Below are 16,689 nucleotides of genomic sequence, written 5' to 3' on the forward strand. Positions count from 1 at the left end.
CATCATCTGATCTTTTACTATAGGCCTCGGGGGAATGAATACAATTACACACTATTGTTTCCTTTGTTGTTGTCTTAAGATTTTTACTGAGTCAAGGGAGGTAACTTGGGAAACAGAAACTGTATGTATTCCAGAAAGGTGCTTACAAAACTCACGTTTCTACCTATACCTGTTTAACCCATCCCTAGAGTGTTATGCCTATGATTTAGCTGGTAAAAGATCCACCTGCAATGCAGGAGACACAGGAGACATGGGTTCAAACCCTGCATTGGGAAGACCCCCTGGAGCTTGCAGGCAACCCGGTATTCTTGCCTGGAGAATGCCATGGACAGAGGAGCCTGGTGGGCTATAGTCCAAGGGATCACAGAGAGTCAGACATGACCAAAGCAGCTTAGCACAGAGGGATAGAAAAGCAAGAAAGCAAAAGAGCTGTGGCTGCTCCCTGACTCTTGCAGTGAATTGCTGCAAAGCTGCCACAAGCAGTAGAGACAGATGAATCCTGGGCAGACCCAGGGCAGTCCCGCTCCACGGGGAGTTGTGGGCAGCTGGGAGACCAGAGGGACTGCTGGGACAGCCCAGCACAGCTTCTCTAGAGTGAAAGTTCTGGGCTTACTAGGAATTCCTCAGTCAGAGCCAACTCTAGAAATAGCAGCCGCAGCTGCAGATCAAAGGAGTTTTACACGTGTGCAGCACAGAAGGCAGTGCTGGTTAGATGCTGGGGTTTCTGCTATCTTGTCATCATCTTCTGACAAGGAGCATATACAAAGTAAAGGGAAAGATGTGTGGTTTTGGTTTTATTTTGTTCAGTTTTGTTTTGTGGGAAAGTGAAATGGGATGATGGTTGCTGTTAGTACCTGTCTGGGAATTACAAGGAGTTGTTTAGTTCTTAAGATTAAAAAAAAAAAAAAAAAAGAAAAAAGTTAGGTAACTTAAATAGCTCTACGCCGGGGGAGTTTTCTGGAGCCCCACAGACAATGATATTAGCCAGACACTTACCTGTACCTATACACTTGTCTGCTTACCTCCCACGTCCCATCCCCAGGCCCCCAGCCCCCAGCATACCCTATAAAGCAAATAGCAGCAGGAAGACTCAAACAGAGGGATTGAAGAGATGGAGAAAGCTTGTGTGTGTGTGCGTGTGTGTGTGTGTGTGTGTGTGTGTGCATGCGCGCTCAGTCATGTGCAGCTCTGCAGTTCCCATGGACTGTAGCCCACCAGTCTCCTCTGTCCATGGGATTTTCTAGGCAAGAATACTGGGATGGGTTGGCATTTCCTACTCCAGGAGATCTTCCAAATCCAGGGATCGAACCCAGGCCTCCCACATTGCAGGCAGATTCTTTACCACCTGAGCCACAGGGAAGCCCAAGAATACTGGAGTGGGTAGCCTATCCCTTCTCCAGTGGATCTTCCTGACCTATCCCCAGGGTAAACAACCATAAATGATTTGAATCTAACAGGATGAAAGGAACTGGACTTCTCAAGTAGAAGCACAGGAAAGAAGTGACTGGAGACACGCCTGAATACACTTGGGACTCAGCCTTCATATCTGTCCATGTCAAGATATGTCCATGACGGGAATGATCTCCCTAGATGTCACACTTTTGTGCAGTGTACAACCACAGCATCCTTCCATGGTGGGCCTGAAAATGGTCCTCATGAATCTCTCAGCTATGATTCATGATAGACATTTTATGGAAGAAATGCCTTAAGATGAATGTAGAACCAGGGAAAGGCATGAGAAATTCTTTTTTTCATGCTGCTGCTGTGCTATTATCATCTATAAGGTTATTTTCTTTCTTCTCCACTAGAGAATGATATACTCTTGTTTCCACTTACTCTCTTTTATCTCCCCGAGACCGAGGGCCTGGAGCTGTGCCAGCTCATAAATCCACTGAATGAAAGAAATTCATGAATCATGATAGAAAAAATCAGGTTAAAATAGTTACTTTGAATGAATACCAGGTGCGCTTTCTGACAAAAGTATATTTCCATAGCTCCTACTCCACCTCTGTCCTAACCAGCAAAACACTAAAGCCTTGGTCAGTCTTTCAAGAGAACCTTAAGAAGGTAGGAATCACAGAGTTGTCTCTGTAAGAGGAAATGCCCTCTTCTTAAGTGACCACTTTAGAGGATCCTTAAGTGGTTTCCAGTAATAGAAGACAACGTTCACAGTTAAATACAAGTCTCCAAAATTGATGGGTTGCTTCCGGGTATATTTGTTCACCTGGAAGCAGTTTCACCATAGTGGTTTGCATTTCTAATTGTTTAATGGGGACTGTGTCCTTTAGATCCAAATGAAAAACTAGAAAATATCCAGGTCATGTTGTTGGGCTTAGTGAATGCATAATTAGGATGTAAATCAGCATTTTAGAGCTGATGACAGGTTTTTCTAGACAGGCATGATTAGAAGGCATGAGGAATTTGGAATGCTTCCTTTTTGGCAATACGATTATTTTTCTTTGGTTTGCCCTGCTCCCTGCCTACATCCAAATGTACAACTTCATATAGTCAATAAATAAATATTATTTATCTTACCTGCTTTCTGAAAAGTTCCACAATAAGCCCTAGGTGCTGTGTTGGTTTTACTTGAGAGACAGTGTCTCTGATTATCATTGTGCTTTAAGTATTTATAAGGGCACTCTTGTCTATTTTTGATTGTGGCTTTTGTGTTTTCTTTAGAAGCTAACCCCATAGTAAAATTGTACTCCTCCATAAGAGAGTTTTATCTTAGAGCTGTATCAAGATTCCTGAGTGGTGATGTCTGGTTGACTACATTTGGGTCTGATGCTCAGAGGAAAGTTTGGAAATAAAATATGGATAGAAACCTATTATATTTTGCTTTTATTGTATTTTTTCCAACAAATATATATTTAGTATTCATCATGCATATTAAGTTTTGAACAAAAATAATCATGGTCTTTGCCTTCATTGAGTTTACAGTATGACAGGGAAGATGGACATGGCATAAATAATATCATGTTTGAGGAATGTTACAACAGGGTAAGAGGAAGATTCCCATCAGCAAATTATAAGGGAACCTAATTTAGTGCTCTGAAGAGAAAATGCCGCAGGAGATCTGGCATATTTGGGGTAGCAACAATTTAGCAAAGGCCTCAATAAGCTTCCAGGGTGACAATGACACTGTTCCCTGATCAACCTGTGTGTGTGTTAAGTCACTTCAGTTCAGTTCAGTCGCTCAGTCGTGTCTGACTCTGCGATCCCATGAATTAGAGCACATCAGGCCTCCCTGTCCATCACCAACTCCCGGAGTTTACCCAAACTCATGTCCATCAAGTTGGTGATGCCATCCAACCATCTCATCCTCTGTCGTCCCCTTCTCCTCTTGCCCCCAGTCCCTCCCAGCATCAGAGTCTTTTCCAATGAGTCAACTCTTTGCATGAGGCGGCCAAAGTATTGGAGTTTCAACTTTAGCATCATTCCTTCCAAAGAACACCCAGGACTGATCTCCTTTAGGATGGACTGGTTAGATCTCCTTGCAGTCCAAGGGACTCTTAAGAGTCTTCTCCAACACCACAGTTCAAAAGCATCAATTCTTCGGCACTCAGCCTTCTTCACAGTCCAATTCTCACATCCATACATGACCACTGGAAAAACCATAGCCTTGACTAGATGGACCTTTGTTGGCAAAATAATGTCTCTGCTTTTTAATATGCTATCTAGGTTGGTCATAACTTTCCTTCCAAGGAGTAAGCGTCTTTTAATTTCATGGCTGTAGTCACCATCTGCAGTGATTTTGGAGCCCAGAAAAATAAAGTCTGCCACTGTTTCCTCATCTATTTGCCATGAAGTGAAGGGACTGGATGCCATGATCTTAGTTTTCTGAATGTTGAGCTTTAAGCTAACTTTTTTACTCTCCTCTTTCACTTTCATCAAGAGGCTCTTTAGTTCCTCTTCACTTTCTGCCATAAGGGTGGTGTCATCTTCATATCTGAGTTTATTTGATATTTCTCCCAGAAATCTGGATTCCAGACTGTGCCTCCTCCAGCCCAGCATTTCTCATGATGTACTCTGCATATAAGTTAAATAAGCAGGGTGACAATATACAGCCTTGACATACTACTTTTCCTATTTGGAACCAGTCTGTTGTTCCATGTCCAGTTCTAATCGTTGCTTCCTGACCTGCATACAAATTTCTCAAGAGGCAGATCAGGTGGTCTGGTATTCCCATCTCTTTCAGAATTTTCCACAGTTTATTGTGATCCACACAGTCAAAGGCTTTGGCATAGTCAATAAAGCAGAAATAGATGTTTTTCTGGAACTCTCTTGCTTTTTCCATGATCCAGCGTATGTTGGCAACTTGATCTCTGGTTCGTCTGCCTTTTCTGAAACCAGCTTGAACATCTGGAAGTTCACGGTTCACATATTGCTGAAGCCTGGCTTGGAGAATTTTGAGCATTACTCTACTAGCGTGTGAGATGAGTGCAATTGTGCAGTAGTTTGAGCATTCTTTGGCTTTGCCTTTCTTTGGGATTGGAATGAAACTGACCTTTTCCAGTCCTATGGCCACTGCTGCAGTCGTGTCCAACTCTATGTGACCCTATGGACTCTAGCCTGCTAGGCTCCTCTGTCCATTCTGTGATTCTCCAGGCAAGAATACTGGAGTGGGTTGCCATACCTTCCTCCAGGGGATCTTCCCTACCCAGGGATTAAATCCGTATCTCTTATGTCTCCTGCCTTAGCAGGTGGGTCCTTTACCATAGCACCACCTGGAAAGCCCCAGAAACTCTTGAGTGGGTTGTAATTGTGTTATATCCACATTTCCAGGTTCTCTGATGCTGTTTCAATGGGAGAATCACTGTTCCTGAGGCAGTTTATGAGGCAGAAGAGAAAGATCTCTGAGGGGAGGTCTGAGACTAAACTGGAACTCAAGCAAATCATTTGGTAAACTTTAGGTTAACTTAAACTAATACTGGGGGCTTCCTGGGCTGCTCAGCTGGTAAAGAATCATACAGTGCAGGAGACCCTGGTTCGATTCTTGGGTTGGGAAGTTCCCCTGGAGAAGGGATAGGCTACCCACTCCAGTATTCTTGGGCATCCCTGGTGGCTCAGACAGTAAAGAAATTGCCCACAATGTGGGAGACCTAGGTTCGATCCCTGGGTTGGGAAGGTCGTCTGGAGGAGGGCATGGCAACCCACTCCAGTATTCTTGCCTGGAGAATCCCCATGGACAGAGGAGCCTCATGGGCTACAGTCCATGGGGTCACACAGAGCCGGACACAACTAAGCACAGCACAGCAAACCAATATTGACTGAATAAAGCAATAATAATATCAAATTTGGGGATAAAAATAAGATAGAATCGAAGTATTGAACAACACAAAAATTAAGATAGGATCACAATGACTGTAATTAAAATGGTCCTTTCTTTCAAAAGGGCAGAAATTGGATACAACTTTTCTGATTGATATATTATGACAAGAATAATTATTGAATGAAGTGATCTAGATGTCAGGAGTATTAATGATGTCTGTGTGTTTTGTTTAAAAATATTATAAATTACCCTTTACTAATGCTTTCTGATAAGTTATTTTATTCAATCTTTCAGTTCAGTTCAGTCGCTCAGTTGTGTCCGACTCTTTGCGACCCCATGAATCACAGCACACCAGGCCTCCCTGTCCATCGCCAACTAACCACACAAATGATCACATACATTAGATCAAATACATTTTCCTTTAAAATTGATGAGGAAACTAAGGGATGTTATAACTTGATAAAAATCATATGTTTTAGTGGGATAGGAGTCACAGAGATGGAATTTAAATGTTTTGATTCCATGCCTTCATTCTGAATTTTCATATTATTAACCCACTGCCATTTATCATTAATATAAATTTGATGCAAGCATGGTTTTTGTAGAAAAACATATTTTTAAAAAATACTCAAAAACAATTTTTTGTATCTTCTTCTATATAATACAACAGAAGGGAAACTAAAGAAAAAGTCTTATCTTGAAATGTAATAAAATTATATTCTCCTCTGTACGTATGCTTAAATGATTTATGACCTTGTTCTTTTCAGAGAATTAGACTCAGAAGGAAAGGACAGAATGACAGCATTTTTTTTCCTGATGTGAAGTCTAAAAAGACTTGAAAAAACTTTCTCATAACAATCATCTTTTAGAGATAAGATTGGTTTCCGTCAGTCATATAGAGTGGAGAGTATAAATGACGGAGTTTATCCACTCTGTCCACAAGGGCATCCCCTTCGGAGTTTTCCTTGCAGTGTCTTTCCTGGGTCTGTAGGATGGTTGGTGATATTTATGCTGTAATGTAAGCATCGGTCCTTTGCTTGAAAACCGCAGCAAAGAATAAAGAGGTGATCCCCCTTCAGCCATTGTTGTCGTTCACTCAGTCATGTCCGATTTTTTTGACCCCATGGACTGCAGCATGCCAGGCCTCCCTGTCCTCCACCATCTCCCAGAATTTGCTCAAATTCACGTCCATTGAGTTGGTGATTTCATCTAACCATCTCATACTCTGTAGCCCTTTCTCCTCCTGCCCTCAGTCTTTCCCAGCATCAGGTTTTTTTCCAATGAGTCAACTCTTCACATCAGGTGGTCAGAGTATTGGAGCTTCAGCTCCAGCATCAGTCCTTCCAATGAATATTCACAGCCATTAGAGACAATATATGCCCGTGTTTCAGGCTGGCCATTACCAGAGCCCTTGGCCTTATACAGTGCTGCAGAATTTCCTATAACCTTTATCTATAATTAGATTTACATTGTAAAGCTAAAAGATCTTTTGATTTTAAAATTTACAAAGGGTCAAAACCTAGTGAGTCATATGTGGAATTTTTTTCCTATAATAATTGAAGGAATTTTCCAATGGAAACAAATGCCAAGATGAATTTCTTGGCCTTCTGGAACACCTTTTATGTAAAGGTCTTCATGTGCTTTGCAGACACGAGCTCATCCACTTCCTGACAGCCCTGGGAGACAGGTAAGTGCTATCAGATGTGGAATCTGAGGTTTGAGGAGATTAACACGCAGTGAATGCTGGCCCATCTTGGATCTGAATCAGAAGCCCAGCATCTTTCTTTGGAACCCAGAGTTTTATTTCTACAGGACTTTATAATTGCGTGGTTTAGATTACTCGGTATAGTTTGAAGTGACTCCAAGATGGAAACATTCATTATATCCTTTGGGAGGTAATTTTGATCTTGTGGAAGGCTTTTTCTGTCTAACTGGTTATATATATTTTGATTCAGTAAATTTCATTCCATCCAAGAGAGTTATTTTTCCCCTATAGGGAGGGACTTGTTTTTCCCTTTTAGTCTCTCTCTTTTAGCTTAATAGAGGCTTGCCTGGTGGCTCAGACAGTAAAGAATATGCCTGCAGTGTGGGAGATGCAGATTTGATCCCTGGATCAGTGAGATCCCCTGGAGAAGGGAACGGCTACCCACTTCAGTTTTCTTGCCTGGAGAATTCCAGGGACAGAGGGGCCCAGTGGGCTATATAGTCCAGGGGGTTGCACATAGTCGGACATGACTGAGAGACTAGCACTTTAGCTTAATACTTTTTTGAACTATGTTTAGTTGTTTTAAAAAATATTGTGGAATACTTACTATATGCTCATTCCTATGGTGTGTGTGGGTATAGAAAGATGAGTAAGACATAGTCTTTTCTGCATGGAAAAGAGGCATGAAGTTAAACCCGCAGATGGGTTAAGAATTAAGGAACTGGCAGGTAAGTAACTTGCACTTGAAGTAGGCTATGTAAGGGTTTTTTGCAGGAGAGAGGGACAGGTAGAGTGAATTTCTCTATGCCTTTGCACAAGGAAAGGGAAAACTATCTCAGTGCTCTGAATCTTCAAATGTTGTTTACAGTAACAACAAGAACAAATGGCTTCAAGGCTGTAACACAATGGAGTGCAGACAGGAACCCAAGACTTGAGTTATAGCCTTTTATTGCTGGTTAAAGAAATGAAAAACTAACTTCCCTGGTGATGCAGTGGTTAAGAAACCACCTGCCAGTGCAGGGGACATGGGTTTGATCCCTGGTTGGGGAAGATCCCATATGCCACAGAGCAACTAAGCTTGTGCATCACAACCAATGAAGCCCGCTTGCCCTAGAGTCCATGCTCCTCAACAAGAGAAGCCACTGCGACGAGAAGTCCACACACAGCAGCTAGAGAAACCCTGCTCACAGCAATGAAGACCCAGCACAGCCAAATAAATGAATGAATGAATGAAAAGGATTGAACCCCTGCCTGCTTCCTCCTTCCAAAAATATAAAGAAAAGAAAAAAACAGAGAAACCTTAGGAAGAAGATGTAGGTGAATATCTCTGTGGCTCAGTCCTGGTTGCTGGCACACTGTTTGTCTAAGTCCACAAGATGTGTGCACAGCAGAGTTAGTGGAGCCAAGCACTTGTTTATTCATTAAATGTTTATTGTGGACCAATTCTGTCTTATGAAGCTTATGTTTTCCTAAGGGTATAGGAAATAAATAATAAAGAGGCAAGATAAATTCAGATAGTGATAATTGCTGCTATGGACTGATTATTTGCTCCCTTCAACATTCATATGCATAATATAATGCTGTATATTTTGCTATATATAATGGAATTTAATAGCATCTCGGACTCAGTGAACATGAATTTGAGAAAACCGGAAAATATTGAAGGACAGGGAAGCCTGGAGTGCTGCAGTCCATGGGGTCTCAAAGAGCTGGACAGGACTTAGTGACTAAATGACAATGTAATGCGTGGTGTGATGGTATTAGGAGGTGGGGCCTTTGGGACGTGTTTGGTAATGTGGGTGGAGCCCTCATGAGTAGGATCAGTGCCCTCGAGTGCTCCTGTGCTTAAGTCACTTCAGTCCAACTCTTTGGGACCCCATGAACTATAGTCCACCAGGCTCCTCTGCTCATGGGATTTCCTAGGCAAGAATACTGGAGTGGGTTCCTGGGCCCTCCATCCAGAGGATTTTCCCAACTCAGGGATAGACGGCATGTCTCTTTTGTCTCCTGCTAAGGGAACCCTAGAGAGCCCCCCCTGCCCTCTCCTGCCATGTGAGATTACAGTGACCATACAGCTGTCAATGAGCAAGCAGGTTTCATCAGATATGGAATCTGCTGGCACAGTGATCCTGGACTTCTCAGCCTCCAGCACTGTAAGAATTAAATGTTTGTTGTTTATAGGCTGCTTAAAGTCTGGTATTTTGTTATAGCAGCCTGGACTGAGATAACTGATATAAAGAAAAGAAAATATGATAATGTGATAATGGTTTGAGGTGGAGGCTGTTTTAGATAGGATGGGAGGTGTTTTTTTAGTTTGTTTGTATGTTTTCAGTCTGAGACCTAAATAATAAGCAGCTAGCTATACAAGGTCAGAAGGAGGCAGATACAAGGTCAGAAAGAGGCGGTATTCCAGAAGAGACAACAGGGGAACAAACTCAGTGTGTTTAAGGCACAGGAAGAAGTTGCTCTACAGCCAGCGTGGTGTGACAGAGGGAATAGTATACAGTTATAGCGGGGCTCGGGGCAGGGCAACCCACTCCAGTGTTCTTGCCTGGAGAATCTCACGGACAGAGGAGCCTGGTGGGCCACAGTCCATAGGGTCACAAAGAGTCGGACATGACTGAAGTGACTAAGCACGGCACGGCACACAGTGGGGTTCAGACAGTGGGCTTCTCGGGCAGCACTAATGGTAAAGAACCCAACTGCCAATTCAGAAGACATAAGAGACAGGGGTTCGATTCTTGGGTTGGGAAGATCCCCTGGAGGAAGGCATAGCAACCCACGCTAGTATTCTTGCCTGGGAAATCCCATGGACAGAAGAGCCTGACGGGCTATAGTCCATGGGGTCTCAGAAGAGTTGGACATAACTTAGTGAGTAAACAACAAAAAGAATTATTATACAAACAGAAGCACTCTGGGGGCCACCTGGGATCCAGGTTAACTTTTTAATTCTCCAGTGGGCATCAGTGCAGGGCTGGAATGTTCCCAAACCCACACACATACACTCCCATGGATACCAGCCACTTTCATCCCACATACACCCCAGACCCCAAGTCGGCAGTCATCAAGATTTACATTGTGTGTGTGTGTGTGTGTGTGTGTGTAGGATAGAGTGGAAATTAAACTTTGAAGAATTCTATCAGGATTGCATTTATGGCTCAAACCATAAAGAATCTGCCTCTAATGCAGGAGACCTGAGTTTGATCCCTGAGCCAGGAAGATCCCTTGGAGAAGGTCGTGGCAACCCACTCTAGTATTTTTGCCTGGAGAATCCCAAGGGCAGAGGAGCCTGGTGGGCTACAGTCCATGGGGTTTCAAAGGGTCAGACACAACTGAATGACTAACATTTTCACTTTCAAACACATGTGTGTACAAGATGCTAGGTGCCCACATGTGATTATGGAGGAGGAAGCTTGCCTTTCTTGCTCTAGGACTTGGCCAGCAGACCACAAAGCACAGTAAAGTGTTACTGTGAGAGCTTATTTAGAGAAGGAATGCTGCTCTGAGGAAAAGATATTTGAGTTGAGATTCGAAGGATAAATAGGGTGTAGGTATCTGTAATGAGTATGGAGCCCCCAAGGATACATCTGAGTGTATAGAATATATCAGGAAGGTTAACGGGCATTCATTTCATGTTGGAGACCTATCTATAGTTTCATTAGATTCTTCCCATGGTTTATGAAAATAATATTAAAATTCCCATTTACAGGTGAGCAAATTGGAAGTTTGAAAAAAAATCATATACTGTCCACCCTGTGTGAGTCTTGATACTATGTTTCTTAAATTCTAGATTGCTTGGTTATACCCACAGATGGAAACTTGCTAGAATGATTTTGCTCTGGACACAAAGGTGCTCAGATCCTCTAGAATAGGGCGAATGAACTAGAAACTTTCTGATTTGTCCAGGAGGGTACATTGGAAATAAGCTTATAGCGTTTCTGGCAGAATACTCTGCAAATCCCAAGGTAATCAGCATACCCAGATGATTCCTTTCCATGAATCAGAAACAAAGAATGCAACTGAATATTTAGGGGTGTGTGTATGGGAAGGGGATCTTTCATAGCTCTGCACCCCTGCCCTGAATTCGGGATCATGTTTTATGGGGCAGTTTCTGCCCTAAATTGCCAGCGGCAGACAAGGCAGAGTGGGAAACAGAGTTCAACTGTCAATGCCACAGTTCTTGAGTTTTCCAGTTTTACCTCCAAATGAATCAATGCCATTGTTCCTTTTTCTTGAGAAAGGAGAAAATGAGCTGCTTTTTCCATGCCCTTCCTGCTCTTTTTGAGGTTTTTTTTTCTCCTTTTTTTTCTGCCTTAGCTTGAATTCAAGCATGTAGATATGGTTTTGTCGATAAAACATTTAGACAGAGAAACAAGGATGCTGAATTTCTTTCCTGGCTTCTTCCCTGACCACTGATGTAGGAGGAGGGGAGATCATTTATTCTTTTTACTAATTAGAATATTGAGGTAAGAAGAGATTTAGTGATGGAAACAGAATGACAACATTGTCAGTGACTTGTTCATGGACTTGAGTATATCATTTCCTTTTTGTGAGCCTTGATTTTTTTATATATGGTGATTAGAAAATTAGGGGAAAAAACAGCACCATCATCACAGAGGTGGGGTGGAGAATGAGTTTGAGCAATGGCAACAGTAACTGTAATTAATGTTTCCATTAACACTGCTAGCATTATTCTGCCAGTCTTCTTTTAAATTTGCCTTTAACAGAGAAACAACAGCTCTTAATGGAAATATAAATCTTCGGAGGCAGACAGCACTGGGTTGGCATCTCAGCTCTGTACCTTCTTCCTTAACCAGTGGATGAGATGAACTTTTCTCACCTGGAGATAATAAAAGCTACCCGACAGGCTTGTTGTGAAAAATAGCAGGCATATTCCTGACAATAACCACAGATGTTCGTTGGATCTGAAATAGATTAACTAACTTTGTATATTTCCCCTTGATCCTTTGAATCTGGTTTGCATTTAGTTTGATCAAAGAATCCCTTATTTATATGACTTCTGAAGATCTGACTCTAGGAGTTTTTGGTTTTTAATTCATCTATTTTTGGCTGCACTGAGTCTTCCTTGTTGCACGTGGGTTTTCTCTAGTTGCAGTGAGAACAGGCTCCTCCTCATTGTGGTGCACAGGTCATTCATTGCAATGGCTTCTCTTGTTACAGAGCACAGACTCTAGGGTGTGCTGGTTTCTGTAGTTGCGGCATGCATGCTCAGCAGTGGTGGGCTCACGGGCTTTAATTACTCTTCAGGATGTGGAATCTTCCCAGACCAGAGACTGAAACCTGCACTGGCAGGTGGATTCCCATCCACAGCACCACCAGGGAAATCTCAGGAGGTTTCTATACTGCTCTAGCTGAACTCAATATGCCAGCAAATTTGGAAAACTCAGCAGTGGCCAAGGGACTGGCAAAGGTCAGTTTTCATTCCAATCCCAAAGAAAGGCAATGCCAAAGAATGTTCAAACTACCACACGATTGTACTCATCTCACACACTAGCAAAGTAATACTCAAAATTCTCCAAGCCAGGCTTCAACAGTACATGAACCATGAACTTCCAGATGTTCAAGCTGGTTTTAGAAAAGGCAGAGGAACCAGAGATCAAATTGCCAACATCCATTGGATCATAGAAAAAGCAAGAGAGTTCCAGAAAAACATCTGCTTTATTGGCTATGCCAAAGCCTTTGACTGTGTGGATCACAACAAACTGTGGGAAATTCTTCAAGAGATGGGAATACCAGACCACCAGACCTGCCTCCTGAGAAATCTGTATGCAGGTCAAGAAGCAACAATCAGAAACGGACATGGAACAATAGACTGGTTCCAAATTGGGAAAGGAGTACATCAAGGCTGTCACCTTGATGTACTCCTATATTGTCACCCTGATTATTTAACTTAGATGCAGAGTACATCATGAGAAATTCTGGGATGGATGAAGCACAAGCTGGAATCAAGATGGCCAGGAGAAATATCAATAATCTCAGATATGCAGATGACACCACCTTTGTGGCAGAAAGCTAAAACGAACTAAATAGCCCCTTGATGAAAGTGAAAGAGCAGAGTGGAAAAGTTGGCTTAAAGCTCAACATTCAGAAAACTAAGATCATGGCATCCAGTCCCATCACTTCATAACAAATAGATTGGGAAACAATGGAAACAGTGAGAGACTTTATTTTCTTGGGCTCCAAAATCACTGCAGATGGCAACTGCCGTCATGAAATTAAAAGATGTTTGCTCCTTGGAAGCAAAGCTTTGACCAACCTAGATAGCATATTAAAGAGCAGAGACATTACTTTGCAAACAAAAGTCCTTCTAGTCACAGCTATGGTTTTTCCAGTAGTCATGTATGGATATGAGAGTTGGAGTATAAAGAAAGCTGAGTGCCGAAGAGTTGATGCTTTCGAACTGTGGTGTTGGAGAAGATGTTTGACAGTCCCTTGGACTGTAATGAGATCTAACCAGTCAATCCTAAAGGAAATCAGTCCTGAATATTCATTGGAAGGACTGATGCCGAAACTGAAGCTCCAATACTTTGGCCCCCTGATGCAAAGAACTGACTCATTTGAAAAGACCCTGATGCTGGGAAAGGTTGAAGGCAGGAGGAGAAGGGAACAACAGAGAATGAGATGGTTGGATGGCATCACCGACTCAATGGACATGAGTTGGGGCAAGGTCTGGGAGTTGGTGATGGACAGGGAAGCCTGGTGTGCTGCAGTCCATGTGGTCGCAAAGAGTTGGACATGACTGAGTGACTGAACTGAACTGAGAAAGAGACTTCAGAGCTGATACACAAGTTGTTTATACATCCTTGTGATCAGGCTAGAGGCCCACTCAGAAAGCAATGGGTAGCTCCATGCAGGGCTATCACCTTGCAGACGAAGAAAGGGGAGAAAGCCTTTCCACGTATAGGGTCATTTGAGAAGCATCCATGTGTATTAGAGTTAGGCTTCCATTTACAATTTAACATTTTCCCCTGGCCAAGTTGTAGATTCACATCTCACTCAGCTAGTAAGTCAGAATCTCTGTGACCAATGCAGTGAAACAGTCCCAACAGGAATAACACTTAACTGTCATTTGTTGATTCTAAGAATCCGTAAATGTAGCATTACTGAAATCATTCTTATTTGGTTGATATTGACTCTTTCTGAGGGTGCTAGTTATTCTTCTGCTTTGACCTTTAAAACTGTCTGATCAGCTTTTTCCCAGGCTTATGTCAGCACTGATTTGAAACTAGAGATCACTAAGTATCTCAGTGCATGATGAAGGCACTGCCCATATCGGTAACAGTCATCAACCAGGCAGCTACTCTTGGGCCTTCTAAATCTCATGATTTAGACAAGCGACATAGTGAGACCTTGGAGAAATAATTCATTTTAGTGACAATTATTAGTCATACTGGTTGGTTGAGGACCAACCAAAATATAAGCCAGCTAACTTTCCAATTTGTAGCTGGACATGTCATCCTAGGGGTTTCCCTGGTGGCTCAGATGGTAAAGAATCTGCCAGCAATGCAGGAGACCCAGGTTTGACCCCTGGGTCGGGAAGATCTCCTGGAGAAGGGTATGGCTACCCATTCCAGTATTCTTGCCTGGAGAACAGAGGAGCCTGGTCGGCTACAGTCCATAGCGTAGCAAAGAGTCTGACACAACTAAGCAACTAAAATACACATCAATCTGAGACAAAGTAACAGGCTCTTGTGAGATCTAGGGTTTCTTGTCATCTTATATATTCAAACTAAATTACACCAGCATTAGGAGAGTCACATCACCTCGGCTGACTCTGCCCTCTGGGTCACGGACATGGAAAAAGCGAAACCACCAGAAGTTGAGCTGATCATGTTTTTGATGAAAAAGATCCAAGTGTTTGTGTGCCAAGGGACTTAGGAACCCTGCAGGCATATTAGTTTGACTACAATCTCATTGGATCTTATAAATAAAACAAGGGCAGACCAAGTCAGCTCCTGGGTGGCAGATGCAGGATCTCCTGGGGAGTTGCAGTAAGTGGTGCTAGAAAGCCAACCAGCACTTCTTCCTTTGCACTGATAATAAATCAGTACCTAGTAGGAGACAAGATGTTGCCTTTTAATGGTTTCTTCTCTGTCCCTGGCTTCTTTGTATACAGTCCTCAAAAATGACTTCTGCCTTCACCTGTATTTTGAGATGACTTGCTCTTTCTTCCTCCAAATAGAAGTCACCTATTTTTTTCATCACGTGTCATGGACATATTCTCTTCATGTTTGTGGCTGCAAAGATATGAGATGTATTAGGACTTATTTTGTTTGTTTCTCTGAGGAGCTGGTAGAGTTTAAAGGTGAATGAATCAAACTTCCCTAACATAGGGAATAAAATGGTTTTGATCATAGGATTTTAGAAATAGGTATAAAAATGCAAGTGTTGCTTCAGCAGTCCACCTTGCTTTGTTTATTTATTTTTGGCTGTGCTGGGTCTTCATTGCTGCTCAGGCTACTCTCTACTTTCAGTGTGCAGGCTTCTCATTGAAGTGGCTTCTTTTGCTGTGGAGCACAGGCTCTAGGCTTGCGGGCATTGGAAGTTGTGGCATATGGGCTTGGTTGCTCTGTGGCATGTAGGATTTTCCTGGCCCAGGGATCGAACCTGTGTCCCCTGCATTGGCAGGTGGATTTTTCACCAGAGCCACCAGGGAAGCATGGAGTTCACACAGGGGTAAGTCTCCATTCATCTTTCCCTTGTTCCAGTCATGAATGCATTATTATTATTCTAGTTTGAATTAGAAAAGTTTCTGGTATTTTAATTTTTTATTTTTCATGGAAAAACTGCTATACCTTTCCTTGTGATGATCTCTTATTTCAACAGGGTTTCTGTATATCACTGCATATTTTATGTCATGTCTTCTTAGCTATGTCTCATATAACCATCTTCTAATTTCAGCCTCTGCTTAGTTAAAACACTTTGTCAAACTTTCCTATCACATAATTTTTTTTTTTCTCTCACACATCGTTTCATCCTGACTCCTGAAAAATCTGTTAGTGGCAACTCCAATATTGGCAATGTTAGAGTGAAGAAAAAAAACTTTAAAAAGGGAAAACTGAATCTGAATGTCATCACTGCAAAAATGAAATGTTGATACATTCTTAGTGAAAGGGCATATCACATCCCAGGTATGTGTGGGTTGTTTAGCAAAGAATCATTACACAAAAGTTAAATAATGTGTCATTCATTAACACAAAAGGATTCATTGAAATATTTATTTAAATAGCTATTGCTTCAATACTTTGAAGTCTAGTTTGTGCATAACTAATGAACCGAGAGAAAGATTCTAGAGCAGAGAAACAAAGTGTGAAGAGGTACTGCCAACAGAAGCGCAATAAAAATGAAGAAAACTTAATCCTTGAGATGACAATGCTCTTCACTTGGAAAAGGTAATTTTCTTTTTAGATGTTTTTGGAAACTTATCTACTACATAATGTACTGTGTGTGGTTGTACAGCAAAATAGCTTAATCGATGCCAAATATGTTAATAGCATGTTTACACAGGAAGGAATGTAGTTGTCCAGGGCTGTAACAAATGAGGGTTGTAATAAACAAGGTGTCAAAAGTGGCCTCCCTTAGGACATCATCTTCAAGTTGAGACCTGAGTGTTAAGAAGGTAAAAGGGGCAGATGTTTCCATTGCCTGTAGAGTCACAAAGCTTGTGGAGTGTTGGAGGCATTGAAAGATG

Source organism: Bos grunniens, chromosome 24 (genome assembly GCF_055505025.1).
Source record: "Bos grunniens cultivar Pamir isolate PY7600 chromosome 24, Bosgru_T2T1.0, whole genome shotgun sequence".
In the NCBI taxonomy this organism is placed as follows: Eukaryota; Metazoa; Chordata; class Mammalia; order Artiodactyla; family Bovidae; genus Bos; species Bos grunniens.